Genomic DNA, 20,000 nt, shown 5'->3' on the forward strand with positions numbered 1-20,000 from the left:
ACAGGTGGGGAGCAAGGCGAGGGAAGGCGGGAAGGAGTGGCTGCCAGGAATGGGCGGGAGTAGGAGGATGTGAGGGGCCGAGACTGCACGCGCTGACCACAGAAAGATCGTCTTGGAATGATTAAAAAGCACCCCCGTAAAAGGAAGACGGATAAAGGAGTGTTGTGAATGCCCGCCACATGCCCTTCCCTCCAAGTCCTCCCGCCTCGCTTCTCCTTCAGGTGGTCATGGTGAGAGCAGATGGTCAGGTAGCGATGGGGGTTATGCAGGGAGGACGGCTCGGTGGGTGCAGGTGAAGGGTACGTCAGGTAAAGAATGGCGGAATGCTTGTGAATTAGCTGATAACGGAGTCAGAAGGGAGTCAGGGGTTGTACTAGTAGTATTTCCCTTGTCTTTAGTATTTGATCCGATGTTTCCCTCTTGCCCTGTCCTGTCCTTTCTTAACTCTACTTTTTTTTCATGTTATATCTTGTAGCGTAATATATTGTCATTATCATTAGTAGTATCATCATATCTCTCTCTCTCTCTCTCTCTCTCTCTCTCTCTCTCTCTCTCTCTCTCTCTCTCTCTTTTATTTTCTCATTTTCTCTCCTCTTACGTTCGTTTCTTCCCGCCCACCACTATCCCACACCTCGCTCTGATCCCAATGACCTGACTCTCAACGCAAGGAACCGTCAGACTGGATAGTGTGTTCGGCTCATCCCTCGCAGACAGGCATAACTTTCGGTGTGAACATGCCTATAGCAAACAAAGTCCGCCAATCTCAGGGGCATGGCGTGCCTCACCTAACATCGCATCCGGTATGAAACGGCCATTACTCCTTCCTTCCTTCCTGCCTTTCTCTCGTTTCGTTTCCTCTTTAGTTCGTTAGTTCCTTCCTTCCTTGCTCTAAATTCGTTTATTCATTTCTATCTTCCTCTCTTTGTTAGTCCTGTTAATTCCTTTCCTTCTTTACGTTACACTGCCCTTTTCTATTTACATGACATCATCTCCTTCCATTCCAAGCTTTCCCAGGCTCTCATCCTTTCCCTTTCCCTTTCCTGTCCCTCCTAGAATAACTGGGATAAGAGAGAGAGAGAGAGAGAGAGAGAGAGAGAGAGAGAGAGAGAGAGAGAGAGAGAGAGAGAGAGAGAGAGAGAGAGAGAGAGAGAGAGAGAGTTTAATTTTTCACTTCTCTCATGTACCCCTCCTCCCTCTGCTCCTTCTCTATTTCATCATCCTCCTTTCTACTCTCTCTCTCTCTCTCTCTCTCTCTCTCTCTCCGGAAATGCTCTTCTTCCTGCCAGCCACAGTTAACAAGATGCCGCCGCCGCAACCACCACCATCTCCACCACCCATAACCTCACCCAACCTCCCGCTAATGTACCCTCTTACCACACCCTCCCCACCCCCACTACCACCATCACCACCACATAACTCGCCCTTCTTTACTGTCCCTTGTACTCTCTCTCTCTCTCTCTCTCTCTCTCTCTCTCTCTCTCTCTCTCTCTCTCTCTCTCTCTCTCTCTCTCTCTCTCTCTCTCTCTCTCTCACACACACACACACACACACACACACACACACACACACACACACACACACACACACACACAAAGAGATGAAACTTAATTAGCATATGATTAGAGATCACTAAGATTCTCACATAACCAAAACACTTCTGCTATTCTTAAAAGAAAAGGAGGATGGAGAGTTTTTATATATATATATATATATATATATATATATATATATATATATATATATATATATATATATATATATATATATATATATAGATAGATACACACACACACACACACACACACACACACACACACACACACACACACACACACACACACACACACTCAAGAACCAGGAGGAAGAGGAGGAAGTAACAATGAAATAAGTCAAAGTTTCAAGAAATGCAACGCTACTGATAAAATGTTTTGGATAGGTCAGAGAGAGAGAGAGAGAGAGAGAGAGAGAGAGAGAGAGAGAGAGAGAGAGAGAGAGAGAGAGAGAGAGAGAGAGACCCCGTTCTTTTACTGTTTCAAGGGGAAATTAGATAAATTTACACATGAGGATGGCAGATAGTAATTTGTGAGTGCTCGAGAACTGCCCTGTGTACAGCCAACTAGCTATCTCACTCCTTATAGCCTTAGGTTCTCATGCTCTAGGTGAATACGATGAAAGCGACCAGATGCATCGTGTAACTATTACTATACTTCTTAGGGAGGGATAGAGGTTTTAGCGTATGGATAAATAAATGCTGGAAATAGCAGTAGTAGTAGTAGTAGTAATGGTGCTGGATGTGGTGGTAGAAGGAATATCTTTCATAATACTACAATTACTATTATTAACTTTACTAACACTTTCACTACAGCTAGTATTCCCACAACTATCACCAACATAACAACAACAACTACTACTTCTACTACTTCTACAACTACTACTACTACTACTACTACTACTACTACTACTACTACTACTACCACCACCACCACCACCACGTGCAACGCCTGATTCAGCGGCGGAGCATTTCTTCTCATGTGGCAGGTCTGGGCCGAATATGGCAAGGTCGGAACTCCTTTCTCCGCCTCTTGTGACGCCACAGAATCGCCCAAAATGATGTCATCTGTGACATCACATGTGGGGCACCTATGACGTTGTGTGTGTGTGTGTGTGTGTGTGTGTGTGTGTGTGTGTGTGTGTGTGTGTGTGTGTGTGTGTGTGTGTGTGTGTGTGTGTGTGTGTGTGTGTGTGTGTGTGTGTGTGTGGTACGAGGCAATGACTCAGCATTGGGTTACCTGAGTAGGTATCCAGTGACGGTGTGACGGAAGAGAGGAAATGTGTCAGTCGGTTATTTTTTCTTTTCTATTTTCTCTCTTATTCCTCCCTCCTTTCCAAGCTCCCCTTGAAGTAACCTTTCTGACCCTCATTTACATACATTACGCCACCATGACGCAGTAGATAATCCTTTTTTTTTTCTCCTGTCGTATGTGTGTGTGTGTGTGTGTGTGTGTGTGTGTGTGTGTGTGTGTGTGTGTGTGTGTGTGTGTGTGTGTGTGTGTGTGTGTGTGTATTCGTGCGTGTAACTTCCTGTGTGTATGTGGTGTATCCCATGTGCCTTTATGTGTGTATGTACATGTTCCTGTGTCGCTCTGCATATGCAACCTGGATTTTATTTTTAAATGCGCCACTGAATCTACGTGAGTGAGCGAGCCAACGACTGAGTGAGTGAGTGCGTGAGTGAGTGCGTAGGTCCGCCTGTGTGTGTGTGTGTGTGTGTGTGTGTGTGTGTGTGTGTGTGTGTGTGTGTGTGTGTGTGTGTGTGTGTGTGTGTGTGTGTGTGTATTTTCCGGCATCCCGTTGGTGGCGGGAATGCCGTTTCCCTTCCGGCTGCGGGTGTTCGTGTGTGTGTGTGTGTGTGTGTGTGTGTGTGTGTGTGTGTGTGTGTGTGTGTGTGTGTGTGTGTGTGTGTGTGTGTGTGTGTGTGTGTGTGTGTCTGAGTGAGTAATTGTACAGTTAAAATTCACTTCCGAGACTCACACTGCAAGATTTCCCTTCTGGAGGAGGAGGAGGAGGAGGAGGAGGAGGAGGAGGAGGAGGAGGAGGAGGAGGAGGAGGAGGAGGAGGAGGCTGGGTGTGTATGTGTGTGTGCGTGGCTACATTGGGGGTGTTGTCTAGGAAGTGAAGAATTAGACTAAGGAGAGCGTTGAGGCGGGCCGAGTGTCGTCACAGTGGCATGATGTAGTGATGTGGTGGGAGTTATGAGTGTGCGGAAGACATTTGAAGTGACGGAAGGAAGTTGTTGTTTTTTATTAATTCTTTTAAAGGAAGATGTAGTGGTGTATGTAACTATATGTACATCACTCATAAGTTTATTGGGCAATGAGAGAGAGAGAGAGAGAGAGAGAGAGAGAGAGAGAGAGAGAGAGAGAGAGAGAGAGAGAGAGAGAGAGAGAGAGAGAGAGAGAGAGAGAGAGAGAGAGAGAGAGAGAGAGAGAGAGAGAGAGAGAGAGCAAAATATAATACAAATGAAGAGCAAATAGCTGAAACGAGAGAATAGGATAGCGAAGGAAGAGGAGAAAGATGAAACAAAACTAATGGAGGAGTGAAAAGAAGGCGACAGAAGAAAAGAAGTCCGATGAGAAAGAGTAAGAGGATTACGTGGAGGAGGAGGAGGAGGAGGAGGAGGAGGAGGAGGAGGAGGAGGAGGAGGAGGAGGAGGAGGAGGAGGAGGAGGAGGAGGAGGAGGAGGAGAAAAGAAGAACAAGAACAAGAACAAGAAAACAAGAACAACAACAACAACAACAACAACATGAACATGAAGAAGAACACCACCACCACCACCACCACCACCACCACCACCACCACCACCACCACCACCACCACCAACAACAACAACAACAACAACAACAACAACAACAACAACAACAACAACAGCAACAATAAGAACAAGAAGAAAAAGAACAAGGTCAGGAGAAGAGGGAAAAATTCAATTTGAAAAAAGGGAAACAAAAAAAAATACTAGTATTATAACAAGGGAAGACGACGACGACGACGAAGATGATGATGATGATGATGATGATGATGATGATGATGATAAGAGGAGGAAGAGGAGGATGTTACATATACATCAATAATGAAAAAAATTGCATTAAAGGAATAATAATAAAAAAAAGGAAAGAAACAGGAAATGCAATCTTTGAAATTTGGTACCATAACAAATCTTCAGAATGCCAGCAAACATTTTTACTCCTCGAAAACATAAATCCAGAACATAAAACATTTGATTCCAGAGTGATGATATAATTTATTCATATATTTCACTTTATTATTTTCATATGGTAGGGAGGCTGATTGTGACGTACATAATACGAAATAGGAAAAAAACTCGTGAAGTTGTGAAGTTACCGTGTGCTACCCACTCCCAAACAAAATAAAACACAGTATAAGAAAGACTTCCAAATAGGAGACTCTTTTCATACCAAAGACCGATGTAATTCTAAGATCAAGAAGAACCACAGCGATTTCAAGTTAAGAAAGAAGAAACATGATCTAATAGCCCTAAGGAGAAGTACTTGTAATACCTGTATAAGGATACTAACGCAATAACACACAGCTGTCAGTGTAACAATAATGCAAAAACCATCGATGTAAAAAGTAAATTAATAAAAAGATAAAAAAAAAAAAAAGGTAACAGAATTCACTACACCCAGCCTTCTCAAACGTTTCTGCGTCTCACTTCGACAGTTCTCAAAAGTTTGCAGCGAAGGTTAGTACAGTTTTCATGGGTCTTGTCATGAATGCAGTGACGGCTGAACCTCTTCAGTACCATGACACGCTTTCATATCTATTTTAGTTACTAATTGGTGATTTTATACAGCTTCAGAAACTTAGGTTGAGATTAAAATTGTGAAGACTCTGGCCATTAATCTTCTGAGCTCCATAGACCCTTCCTAATGTAAATAAAATCGTCTAATCATACCCAAAACTCATGGTATAAATGCGTCCCAGTAATAAAGACCTCTGCATCGTCAGTGATGGAAAAAAAAATCAACCCGACTGATCATCTTTGCTATTTCTTAAGTATCTATCACCTCTAATGAAAACCCAATACCACTCATAATACATGCCTGTAATACCTAAGAATTGATACACATGGCACGGAAAAACAATGAAATCCCTATCCCTATATAAACCAAAGCCACTGAGCCTGAGAATGAAGCGCCGTGGACACTACAAAGCTTCCTAACATAAAATCACATTCCATGATTCCCGAGATTATACCAATTATTGTTCTTTCATTGTGTGCATCTATTCTGTCTACATATTAGCTCAGGTGGCGTTATACTGCACTGCTCAACAAAATATGGCGTAAGACGAGAAGGGAAGTATACGTACATATGTATATATTATGTGTGCCTCTATGTGTGTAATGGCTCCATGCATAATGAATATATTTAAATTCTTCTCCCTCTTAGTATAATTAATGCGTATGGATGAAAACAATAAAATTAAAAAGTAAAATGGAAAGCATAGTAGGAAGAAAAAGACTAGGAGGAAGGAAGGAAGAGTAGGAAAGAGAAGCAGGAAGAGAGACCAATACGAATGAAAAAGGGAAGAGGAGGTGGGAAGGGATTGTAGTAGAAGGAAAGACGTGAAAAGGCTCAGATAGGATGAATAGGAAATAATTGTATAAAGGATGAGCAGGAAAGAGAGTTCGGCAGAAAGAGTGGAAGGCGTGGTAAAATGGAAGAATATGTTGAAAGTGAAGAATGGATGGGAAGAAAGAAAATATGGAAAAGAGAATAGGGAGAAAGAAATGAAAGAATGGGATGAAGGTAAGAAGAAGGAGAGAGAGAGAGAGAGAGAGAGAGAGAGAGAGAGAGAGAGAGAGAGAGAGAGAGAGAGAGAGAGAGAGAGAGAGAGAGAGAGAGAGAGAGAGAGAGAGAGAGAGAGAGAGAGAGAGAGAGAGAGAGAGAGAGAGAGATAGGTAAGGAGAGTAGGAAACGAGAGAAGGAAGGAAAAATTTGATGGTATAGAAGGAAGAAAGGGCAGGAGGATGAAGAAGACAGGGAGGGGGAGGGCCAAGACAAGGAGATATAAGCTAAAGAAGAGCTATTATAACCAAATGTCACCAGGGTTGGCGTCACTGTTTGTTTGGGCAAGATGATTCTCCACCAGCGGGTCGTCCCCACCATAGCAGCTAAACGCGAAGCCCGGACGCTGGCCACAAAACGTTCCCTTTCTTTTAAGTGTTGGAATGTTGAGGGAACTTTCCCTCAACGTTATCAGATATGAACGACATCACAAGCAGGAGAATCTTGGCGCTAACATGACTAAGCGTGTGCCCGTGCTTGTTGATGTAACCACTACCTGCATGACTCATTCTGAAGTAGTACAACAGCAACAAAAATGTCAATGACTGAATCTAAGAAAAGACATGAGGATAGCTGTAAGAGATCGCCGCGCCGACACATTGCAACATTCTGTATAAAGCATATTTGTTATAGCCACCTATCCTATTATCACCATTCACAACATTAATCTTTCTTTTAAAGCTCCCTACTCGTTTCCATATTAATTCTGCTTACTATCTGGTGATTTTATACAGCTTCAGAAACTCATGTTGGGGATTAAAATAGTGAAGACTGTGGCCATTAATCTTGTGACCTCCATAGACCCTTCCTAATATCAATAAAATGATTTAATTACACCCAAACTCAAGGTAAAGATGCGTTCCAGTACTGAAGGGGTTAATTGTACTACTATCACTACGCAATACTAGCATAATACCTATGATATATTAATGCATGCAGTCATGGTCATGCCAGGCCGCTTGACACACTGACCTACTCTATTGAACATTTTCCCTTAACATAAAACTTTTCAATCTACATGAAAGTCTAGGCAGCTCAAAGGACGAAAACGGAGTGAAGGAAAATGCTAAACACAGTGAAAGTGAGTGCAGAATCTTACTTGACTTCGTTCACTTGTTATTCTAAATCTGTACTTGTTCTCAACCTCACAAACATATATACATACATATAACTCCTTCATATTCTCCCCGCGCCACTCTCGCCTCACCTTCCTGACCACACCGCTGCACTTCGCAAAACCACACTGAGGATAGCTAAGTAGGATTGCCAAGCTTGTGCCGGCCTAAGTTCTATTCTTATGCATTCAGAGAGAGAGAGAGAGAGAGAGAGAGAGAGAGAGAGAGAGAGAGAGAGAGAGAGAGAGAGAGAGAGAGAGAGAGAGAGAGAGAGAGAGAGAGAGAGTCTACGAGGGAAAAAAAATTATATACATATGTGATAAATACTCTGGAGAAAAAAATAAAGTAAATGGAAAGAAATTTTCCATATAAATGTGACACCTCTTACTTTTGTCTGAGTAGTTCTCTCTCTCTCTCTCTCTCTCTCTCTCTCTCTCTCTCTCTGTGTGTGTGTGTGTGTGTGTGTGTGTGTGTGTGTGTGTGTGTGTGTGTGTGTGTGTGTGTGTGTGTGTGTGTGTGTGTGTGTGTGTGTGTGTGTGTGTGTGTAAAACATCTACTATTTCGATAAATGTTTCGAATCGTACCTGCATATATGTGATGGACGAGACTGTACAGTAAACAACTTATACATGCTTTCTTCATAAACACACACACACACACACACACACACACACACACACACACACACACACACACACACACACAGGGGAAAATGAGGAACTAGTATATGAATCTGAGTTAAGATACAATGTACACAAACTAGCAGGGATGGAGTCACGAGGGCAAAACAGACATCTTCCAACCACGCCCACAAGCCACACCACCCAGCACTTTGCCAGTTCCTGAAGAGCTGGGGAAGTAAAGCTAAGCGGAAGGTGAAGGCTTCTACACTGCTCCGGAGAAACTGTGTCTGTGTGTATCTTCCCAGTGGCGCGGGAACCCGGAATGACCTTGAACTTTGGCTAATCTATGCTGCTTCCATGCTTATTTGTGTTTCTCTCTCTCTCTCTCTCTCTCTCTCTCTCTCTCTCTCTCTCTCTCTCTCTCTCTCTCTTAGTCAATCTATGCCAATCCATACAAAGACGCTCCATCTTCTCCCGTATCTCTACACCGACACTGGAGAGGCCATTTACCACTTATATATTCACTTCACAGGAGAGACGCGGCGTGGAGAAGCCAACATGCCCGTCTTGTGGTTGTGTACTGGGTATTATTGCTTCGATCTGGGTTATATAACGTAAGAAAACCTTTATCTGTATATGCCTTCTTCGATATAACTAGCGATCATCGGTAATATATTATATGGACGCTATTTTTTTTTCTTTCTCTTCTCTATTCTATTTTTGATCAGTGATCCAACACGCGCTTGGGGATAAACGAAAGTTATGAGATACTCAGGAGGATAAGGCAAGGGAGCGATGTTGTTCTATTATATGTGTTAGCTCACCGTGTTGTACTTTCCTGAAATGACATACCTGCTGCTCCTCATAAGGAAGGTGCACCTGACGTCACGCTCTACACACGGGGATGTGTACCGCTGGATGTTATTCGAGTGTATGTAAATGAGGGACTCTAACTCTGCTTAAAAACAAGTGGTGAGTGTTGTCGCGGGATATTATGTCTTAACCAAGCCTCTCATTCTGGCTCATTGAGGAGCTCATATTCATGTTGTCTCTGCACGCTTCCTGTTCACCTCATATAACTCTGACGCAGACAATTGCAGTTAGTCAGTGTGTCATGAAAAAATCATCTTATTTATAGTAATGCCACATCAACAGATAAAATGCTATTATTTGGGGGGTGAAGACTGATGGGTAGTTTAACAAGGAGACTATACAGCTTATATAAGGATTCCTCGATCTTCCCCTATTTTCCTTCGATAAACTGGTTTCAAACATACGTACAAAATAACAGTTATCCAAAGAAGTTAGGTTATAAGACATGCAACAGGAAACTTTTATTTACATCAATTTTTTGGGTATGGCTATAAGTACATATTCAAAGCACACGTACGCTATACTTGGCCAGCAGCAGTCAGTCGTCGCCATAGCTCATTAAATAAAGCCTTAACTAACTTTCTTGCCCTGCACTTCCCGGGTTACACTTCCACCATATCCTGCACGAGAAAGAGGCACAGTTAGCTGTTCCTGTCAACAAATTTCGCGACGTAGACTTGTCAATATTCGTGTTACTTATTCAATTGTTTACTTGTTTTCAAAAGTCTGTGGAATCAACTTGTATTTTGGATTGATCACTTTTTCATTTTATTCGGGATACTGGGCGGACTTTTCTTATCATTTCTTCTTTCTTTAAACCAGACCCTTGACAGGTGAGAATAGTGAATAAATATACGAATAGATAGATAGAAAAAAAAACAAATAAAGCACCTGATGGAAGAGAGAGAGAGAGAGAGAGAGAGAGAGAGAGAGAGAGAGAGAGAGAGAGAGAGAGAGAGAGAGAGAGAGAGAGAGAGATTTTATACATTTGTTTATTGGCCTTCATAATATACATAAATCATAAAAAAATATATGTAACAAATGTAGCTAAGGTCCGTTGAGATAATTTTCTATTACAAACCTGAAGTACATTAGTAAGTGGTGCTTGACGCATGCTGTATATTGGCCCATAGTCACAAGATCATATTAGAAAAAAAAAAATAATAATCACAATACCAAGTAGTAGTAGTAGTAGTAGTAGTAGTAGTAGTAGTAGTAGTAGTAGTAGTAGTAGTAGTAGTAGTAGTAGTAGTAGTAGTAGTAGTAATTATAATAATTATAATAATAATCATAATCATAATAATAATAACAATAATAATAATAATAATAATAATAATAATAATAACAATAATAATTATAATAATAAATAATAATAGTATATATAAATAAATAAATAAAGAGAGATAATAGTATATATAAATAAATAAAGAGAGAGAGAGAGAGAGAGAGAGAGAGAGAGAGAGAGAGAGAGAGAGAGAGAGAGAGAGAGAGAGAGAGGAAATTTCTAGCACCATATTACGTGGCTATCAGTACGTGAGAATAGTCAGAAATACGAAGCTTCGGTAATTTTCTTGCACCACTCAGGCGAACGATGAGTGACGCCACGTACTAAGAATGCCCACGTTCTGAGCTGCACGTAACGGCGGATGTTGTCTGTGGCGGTGAGGCAACGTTTACTCTCCGACACTCCGCGCTCTCTTGACCACTTGAACCTTGTGACCGCTTTTTCCGTTACCTCTTCTGTCCCTCTTTCTATCATTTACCGCTTCCTGCTTCCCTTCCTCGCGTCCTTGCCTTTAACACCATTTTTTTCCCTATCTTCCTTGGTCATCTCTACTCTTTTATACTCTATACTCTCTTCATTTCTTTAACTTCTCACCCTCACCTTCCCTCCCCCCCCCCCCACACAACTACACCGCTCCATTTCCCTTCTTTTCCCCCACCGGAATCTTTGCCAGTGCTGAGAATTTTTTTAAGTCATTCTGTTTCACCATTAATTCAGTTTTGGTGTCCTATATTTTTCCCGCTTGTTTTTTTTTTTTTTTTTTTTTTGTCTTTTTACTGTTTTCCGTAACTGTTGCATCATTATTCTCTCTCTCTCTCTCTCTCTCTCTCTCTCTCTCTCTCTCTCTCTCTCTCTCTCTCTCTCTCTCTCTCTCTCTCTCTCTCTCTCTCTCTCTCTCTCTCTCTCTCTCTCTCTCTCTCTCTTCCTTTTGGTTTATATCATGTTCATAAATATACATCTCCACAATTGTCTTCACCTACACTGGTTGCATGCATCTTAAATATTACGATGTCATTTTGTTGCTTTCGATTATTTTCTGTAACTCTCCGTTCGTTCAAATTCCTTTTTTTTCTTCTTTATATATACTTATCTCATTTTCACCTTAATTTCAAAACTACTTACTTAATTTCATTTTCTTTTTCACTAATTCTCCAACATTTCTTTGCAGGATCCCACTCACTTTCCATATTTCAACTTTCTTTTCTAATTCTTGACCCTCCTCTATATTCTTGTTATAGTCGCTTGATCTTCTCCTTCTCGGGCAAACATTTACTGAACGCTCCTTAAACACAGAAGCTATGGAGGGTTGCTACTACTAGAACGTGCTAGTTTCATACAAACTACATGATACTAAGGACCAAAAGCCAGAAGCACTTTCTCCTTCATCTCCACTACTTACAATAACACCTGAAGTTACATGAGTTTGTAAGGACATTTCTACACTATCAAATGAAGGAACGCCCTTGAGAACTTGGCTAATTATCGCTGTGGCCTGTGAAAATAATGAGAGAGAGAGAGAGAGAGAGAGAGAGAGAGAGAGAGAGAGAGAGAGAGAGAGAGAGAGAGAGAGAGAGAGAGAGAGTGAGCAAAGAGTTTCACAATATGGGGTCGAATACGGACGTACCTTAACTTCTTGAATACTGGGACACATTTCTACCTTGAGTTTTTGGTTGCGACTAAATGATTTTATTTACTCGTACATTAGGAAGGGTCTATGGAGGTCAGAAGATTAATGGTCACAATTTTCACTATTTTAATCCCCACATAAGTTTCTGAAGATGTATAAAATTACCAGAATTAATATGGAAAAGTGTTATGGTACTGAAGGGGTTAAATAAAGGAATGCCCTTGAGAGCCTGTGAAAATAGTTGTGGAGAAAGAGAGCAAAGTCTTTTCACAATAGGGGGATCGAACATAAGCGTACCTTAATGATGCAAAATTATTTCTATCCTGTGAAAATAATCGTGGGAGAGAGCAAAGCATTTCAGAGAAGGGGATCGAATACAGACGTACCTTAAGAGTGTATATCGCTAGTAAACAATGTATTTGACTCTTGTTCGTGTTTACTACAGAGTGTTCAGCTTCATGGCGTATTACCACACTGCTATCACAACTGACACTTACAGCAAAAGAAACTGACGTAGAGAATCAATGTGTATGCCTTTTTTTTTTCTTTTTGTTCGTACCTTCTCTGTATTATTTAGCACCATGGCCTGTTATCACAAGGGTTTTGTAATATAGGGAAAGGTTGCTGGATATTACCAATGCATTATCAGTCCCGCCTTTAAGATGAGGAAAACACGACTGGTAATTTGCCCGATAGCTTGTGTGTAGGATAGCGAATAACGAGCTTCAAGTGAGGACGAAAGATTAAGGTAGATACAGGTAAAGAGAAGAATTAGCGAGCTTTTGTCATTAATTCGTGGATGTAGGAGTGATTAACCTCGAAAGCAATAAGGTTAAGACAGTCGGCAGGATGAGGGTACAGATGGTTGTGTCCCTTCGTGATTCATTTCCATCCAGATAACTAACACCTGGCGGATGCTTGGAGGCTGGCGTTCTCTCTCTCTCTCTCTCTCTCTCTCTCTCTCTCTCTCTCTCTCTCTCTCTACTTTAGCTCTTCTTCTTTTTATCTCTCTTTACCTTATTTGTCTACTAACACCTGCTTCTCACACTCCTTTTGCGCTCTCTCTCTCTCTCTCTCTCTCTCTCTCTCTCTCTCTCTCTCTCTCTCTCTCTCTCTCTCTCTCTCTCTCTCTCCTTTACACACTTCTCAAGGTCACACACAAGTTACAGCAACTTCCCGCAGTCGCTCTAGAAACACTTTTATTTTTTCCTCAGGTGCCTTTTTCTTCTTCCGAGATAAATGTCGCTCAGAAACCCACCTCAGCCTCTGGACTCCCCATGACGTCACGGTTGCCTCACTCATGACGTCACTGTCCACGTCATCACCTGCCCGCCCCAATCAGCGTCCCGGATGGCTGTTTTTCCTATGGGTGTCTCCGTGACCTTCGTTCTTGTCTCTCTTGATAATGGTGGTGGTGGTGGTGGTGGTTGGAATGCTTGGCTGGGTTACTCTATCTCCTCCTACTACTCCTCCTCCTCCTCCTCCTCCTCCTCTTCTTCTTCTTCTTCTTCCTCTTCCTACTCCTTCATCATAGTTCCGTTTCTCCTTTTTTGTTTCTCTCTCTCTTTTATGTATTATATATTTTTTCTTTCTCACTGTCGTGTCTGCTCTCTCTCTCTCTCTCTCTCTCTCTCTCTCTCTCTCTCTCTCTCTCTCTCTCTCTCTCTCTCTCTCTCTCTCTCTCTGGTTTACTTTCTTCTCGGTCTTCTGTTGGCATCGTTCATCTTTTGTTCTTGATTTTCTTCTTTTTCTTCTTGTTTTACTTGTTTAATTCGTTACTGTTTTTCGTTGTTGTTTTTTTATATCCTATTGCCTGCTTGTTGTTGTTGTTGTTGTTGTTGTTGTTGTTGTTGTTGTTGTTGTTATTGTTGTTGTTATTTTGTACTTTCTCTTTCTCTGATCCGGTTTTGCATTGCTCAGCCTCTCTCTCCTCTCTCTCTCTCTCTCTCTCTCTCTCTCTCTCTCTCTCTCTCTCTCTCTCTCTCTCTTCTCAACTCCTGGTAGAACATACGTTGTGTCATCAAAATTAGATCTCACATGAATAAGGGTTAAGAAGTACTTGCAGTATTCCTTTCTTCGCCAACCGCGCCGGAGAGAGGTAACAAACATCCACCTATATGTAGTACAGCAGTGTTGCACGACGCCACAATAATATACACACACAAGAAGAAGCTGCACTGTCACTTCCTTAAACCAGTCATTCATCCACAATATAAGAAAAAAATAATAAGAGAAAAAATACAAAAACAGATATCCTATATATAACATCCTTCCCGCTGTTGTTGTTGTTGTTGATGGTGTTATATACAGTACGTGATGTTTTATCTTTATATTTTATACTTAGTTATACGAAGTTTCCTTGTTTCTGTTTTACTGATACGTTATTTACTTTATTTATGTCAGTGTTGATAGTTTTATGAATCTCAGTATTAATATGGACTCGAAATGATAATTTGTTGGTTTGTTATAACATATCATGCACTTTTCTTTGCGTTGTGATATTTGTGACTTTTATGCAACATTTATCTGTGTGTGTGTGTGTGTGTGTGTGTGTGTGTGTGTGTGTGTGTGTGTGTGTGTGTGTGTGTGTGTGTGTGTATATATATATATATATATATATATATATATATATATATATATATATATATATATATATATATATATATATATATATATATAATACAATGTTTATGAATAAGTTATTATTGTTGATGGTAAACGTAATGTAAGTTTTGTTGTTATCAAAAATCACCACCACCACCACCACCACCATTACCATCATTGCTACTACTCATGTTTCACCATCATCATTATTGTTATCATTATATGATCATTTTCATAATGATTATTCATCATTTTTTTCATTATATCGGCAATACTTTCATTTTCTAGTAAAATTAGTATCATTTTCACCATCTTCATTACGTACTATTATCACTTTTACTGGTGGTCATTCTACTAATCTCGCTGCTGTTACTGGTACAGCAAGGCACTTCAGTTCCTGGTCTGGCTAATCATTTTGCTCAAAGACCAATTTTACGAATATAATGACAAATACCATAGTTATGGCAACATTATGTAGACGTGACGTTAGTAAGTCCGTTTTCTTTATATTTGGGTATTACAATGGAACTTTTGAAAGGTTTATCAAAACAGAGGTTTGGTTTGTCATCCTTTCAGGAGGGTACCGTTGCCAGCTGTGTGTGTAACAGATTGGCAGTGACAGCATCAGCCGGGTTGTGTTGGTACGCTACCTTGCATTTAGTCAGGGTCAGAGACCGTGCAATCCTTACTCTCACTGTTGTTTGCGTATTCCCACAGTCTGAAGTCTTCTGATTTGGTGATACTCTTCTTGTAGACCCTGACAGTCGATAGATTTGTATCACATCAGATGGCTCTAAGCTGGAAACAAATGTCAAACTGTAGAAGTTAAGCACAGAATGTGCACGAGTAGGGAGAAGTGAAGTACTGTGAACGGAAGATCTGCGGTGTTGTTTCTGTCTGGTCTGTGCCTACACCTGCTCCAGTATAGTTATGCTCTTCCGAACGTTCTGTTGCCTTTTGTGACATTACTTCTTGACACAGCTATGTTTTCTCTGCTCCGTCATGATCCCATACCTGCCTCATCAATAAATCATTCAGTCAACTCTCTCTCTCTCTCTCTCTCTCTCTCTCTCTCTCTCTCTCTCTCTCTCTCTCTCTCTCTCTCTCTCTCTCATAAACTAGTTACACCTTCGATCGGTTACTCACAATACTATCTGAATGGATTTTTAAATAAGGAAAAGAAAAATTGTTGAATATATAAAAGAAAACATTATTTACTACAACTGTTGCTGTTGCTCTAAATTCTTTACATCACGATCATGTGTGGAGCCTCAACGGTAGAAACACAGCTAAGATATATATATATATATATATATATATATATATATATATATATATATATATATATATATATATATATATATATATATATATATATATATATATATAGTGGGAGTCAAGACATAAATATTTCCCTGGTATTTGTAATGAGAGAAGCCCAACAACGCATGGGAGGGGTGTGGCGGAAAGCAGCGTGTGAACCCGGAGAGGAGGCGCGGCGACGAGGTGACTAGTAGAAAATGCATGTTACAGGTGGATGGACAGGAGGAGCAACACAAGGAGGAGGACGGAGAGGGGAATGTGCGGTAAAGGTCAAGGAAATGGGGATACTTGGAGGATGTAAACCGGTGCTGTGTGAGTCGCAGGACGTTAACTGCAATACTACTATTACTAATACTGTTACTAATATTAATAATACAGTCGTGGAATGAAAAAAGAGAGACTGAAGTATGATGTGAGCAGAGGAGAGATCTCAAGGAGCAAGAGACAGTCTCGGTAATATAAAACTATATAGTCTACCCCTACATCTAACCATTCCTCCCTCATCCATGCGTTCTCTCCCTTCCCTCCCCCATCCACTCCTCCACCAGTCATTCCCCTCTCTCCCTCCACCCATTTCTCTCTCCTCACCACGCCTCCCTCCTCGTCGCCGCCGCCGCCACTAAAAACAGACTAGGCAACTCAATCCCACAAATATTTTCTCTCTCGTCCTCTCTCTCACACACACAACAGTTCATTCATTCCGGAGTGCTGGCAGCCACGCGACACACACACACACACACACACACACACACACACACACACACACACACACACACACTACTTTACTACTCAAGGTCCTACACACACACACACACATACACACACACTCAACCGTCCCATCAGCTGCCTACCCGACCATCCCCACTGACTGGCCGCTCGTCCCTCAACCCTCAACCACTCGACTCACCGCTTCACCAGACGACGTATCACCGGACGACAAGGCGACAATAACACAGGGATAACAGACGATGGGGGTGAAGGGGGAAGGTTTTTGGCAGCGCTTGCCTCCCTCACACAAGACACTAGACTGCGGCTTAATACCAGGAACTCGCACCGCCTGAGTTGCCATGTACAGCCAGAAACACCGCCCTCCCTCTCCCCTTCCCTTGCAAAGTCCACCACCGAGGCATGACCTGCTTCTTCCGACTGCTCTGTTCGCCGCCCGCTAGTTGTCTTGCCTCCTCCCGCTATCCCGCAGACAGATACAGGAGTCACGACACGTAAAGACCCTAAGAAAATGTGTGGAGTAGCTCGAAACAGTAATATTACCAGGAATCATAATCTTGTCGTCACGTTGGATCGCGTGACACCACTCCAACTCACTCACTACCCGACTAACCCATTGCTTCTTGTGTTGTACCTCACCTGAATAAAATTAACATATACAAGAGCTAGGACTGCACACAACCACGCCACGATACTTTTCGCCTCAGGCACGTGGTTGAGGGTTAAATAAAGAGGGATTAATGAAATGTAATGAGAGAACTGGCTACCTAAAAGTTGCGGGTTACGGGGTGGGTGTAATTATAGCCTTGGAGCCAAACCATCGACCGGCTGGCTATGTTGACTGCCAGGAGGCGGCGACGAATGGGTCTCGATCAAGTGCCAGGATAATAGGACGCCGTAAATTAGATGATTAAACATTGAGGAAAGTGTAAGGTGTGCGTATGAGAGAGAGAGAGAGAGAGAGAGAGAGAGAGAGAGAGAGAGAGAGAGAGAGAGAGAGAGAGAGAGAGAGAGAGAGAGAGATTATAACTTTATCTTTTTATAAGAGCATGAAATCAACCATCAACAAATATATACATAAACAAAAAAAAAAAAAAAAAGAACGCTATCTTGTTGTTCTCGAAAAAAAAAGAACAAGACTTCTAACCGGAAATCAATTGATTAGCACCCTCACTTAGACACTCCCTGTGGATACCTGAAGTTTACATCACCTAACGATAACACAGAAAACAAAACAGTCTTGTATACCTTGCTTACAACAAATACTGAGCAACAAAACAAATGACATATCTCACACCTTTTTTTTTTTAATCCCATGTGAGCTTTTCACGGGAATTTATGGGCTAAAGAGGTACGTACTTTTTCGGGTACCTCCTATATCAAACCCCACCTGTTAGGAAACCGTTGCCCCGAGTGAGGAAACCCAACCTACACTCGGACCGTGGACAGGAGACACCGCGGATCCCAAAGCACGCATGGTTCCACTATACCACGGCGGCTCACTAGAGACGTTGACGCATACCAACCTTTAATAGATGAGCTGATGACAAAAGAACAACGAGACATGATATATTTAACCTCTTCAGTGCCATGACGCGTTTCCATATTCATTCTGCTTACTATTTGGTAATCTTATACAGCTTCAGAAACTTATGTGGGGATTAGAGTAATGAAGACTTTGGTAATCAACCTTCCGACTTCCACAGACACATCCTAATGTAAACAAAATCATCTAATCATACCCAAACTCATGGTAAAAATGCGTCCAAGTACCGAGAAGGTTAATATCCACTTATCAACAAAACACAACATTCCCTCCTTTCTCCATATCTTTTCTTCTACTTTATTCATCCTTACCTAGAGAAACAAGGATAACAGGAATAACATAACATGACACGTCTATCATCCCCTTATCACCAAACACTTACTTTCCCTTCCTTAACTTTCTTGCCTTCCGTTCCGCTCCATTCACTCTTACCTGACTAAGCATGATTGACAAAAATAAGAAGACTTTACACATACAAACATCAGTAATTTCCCTCTCTTAAACCCTCCTGTCTTCCCTACTGCTCTATTCACACTTACATGGTAGTGGATAGGAGAAATATGTCAAACCTTGCCTTATACACATCCGCTCTATTCCTTCTTACCTGGTAAAGGATAAATGACAAAAATAACAAGGCTTTACACATACAAACATCAGTAATTTCCCTCTCTTAAACCCTCCTGTCTTCCCTACTGCTCTATTCACACTTACATGGTAGTGGATAGGAGAAATATGTCAAACCTTGCCTTATACACATCCGCTCTATTCCTTCTTACCTGGTAATGGATGAATGACAAAAATAACAAGGCTTTACACATACAAACATTCCTCTTTTAAACCCTCCTGCCTTCCTTTCTGCTCTATTCACTCTCACCTACGAGTGGAGAAGGGAAATCTTGCTCACCTTTCCCTACACACGTTCCCTTCTTTCTATTTCTTATCCTTCTATTGCTCTTCTGTTCCCTCTTACCTGGGGAGAAGCGGCAGTGTAGAAGGGAAGGACTTGGCACACCTTTTCCAACACGTCCTGCCGGAGTCGCTGCCGCAGAGAATGTGTGGCGTCGAGTGAGGTGGTGTTATCGTAAGGCTTCAGCGGTCCCTCGGGCGATGGGGCGAAGGGGCGGCCTCCTGATGTGATGACAGACAATCCTCGCCTCCTTCCTTCCTTCCTTCCTTCCTGATGATTAGAAGGGACCGAGCACAAAGCCCCGATTACAGTGATTACATTATTTCGTGGTCGTTAGTGTTTTCTTGTAGGTATTTCTTTTATATACATATAGGAAGAGTTATAATGTGATAGTGGTTTGCAAAAGTAGTAGGTTGTTTATATGTTTAGCTGTTTGTTTATTATTGTGCGAACTCTCTCTCTCTCTCTCTCTCTCTCTCTCTCTCTCTCTCTCTCTCTCTCTCTCTCTCTCTCTCTCTCTCTCGCGTTCTCTAGAATCACATTTAATCAAGTAAGTAGACGCCTCCCTCCCTCCCTCACTCCCTCCTTTCCTTTCCTTTCCTTTCCCTGCCCTTCCCTTCCCTTCCCTTCCCTTTCCTTCCCTTCCCTTCCCTTCCCTTCCCTCCCTTTCCTTCCCTTCCCTCCCTTTCTTTATTCCCCTTCCCTCACCCTGTCACTCAGAACACGCTCCATCTCCCACATTTACCCTTCCTCTACAGTCTACACAGTGTTCGTCAGTATTCTCGTCACAGCAACACCTAGAACACTAAATAACAAAGTACACCAGAGAGAGAGAGAGAGAGAGAGAGAGAGAGAGAGAGAGAGACTTGCTATCTTGATAACCGGAGTGTTCCACGTAACAGATTTTATTGCATCAAAGTACCATCACGTAATTCTGCATATAAATTTTCCTTCTCTCTCTCTCTCTCTCTCTCTCTCTCTCTCTCTCTCTCTCTCTCTCTCT

The 20,000-nt window shown here is 41.8% G+C and overlaps 1 protein-coding gene and 1 long non-coding RNA gene across 2 annotated transcripts in view; one reads left to right on the forward strand and one right to left on the reverse strand.

The window, feature by feature from the left end:
* LOC123518446 overlaps nt 1-17,005 on the reverse strand; it is a 118,763-nt gene extending 101,758 nt beyond the window's left edge. The window contains exon 1 of the long non-coding RNA XR_006678800.1: nt 16,726-17,005. This is a non-coding gene — a long non-coding RNA (uncharacterized LOC123518446). The remainder of the gene's footprint in view (nt 1-16,725) is intronic.
* LOC123518444 (fucose mutarotase-like) overlaps nt 1-20,000 on the forward strand; it is a 311,140-nt gene that overhangs the window by 101,918 nt on the left and 189,222 nt on the right. The window lies entirely within an intron of this gene.

The sequence above is a fragment of the Portunus trituberculatus genome, chromosome 43 (genome assembly GCF_017591435.1).
Source record: "Portunus trituberculatus isolate SZX2019 chromosome 43, ASM1759143v1, whole genome shotgun sequence".
Classification (NCBI taxonomy): Eukaryota; Metazoa; Arthropoda; class Malacostraca; order Decapoda; family Portunidae; genus Portunus; species Portunus trituberculatus.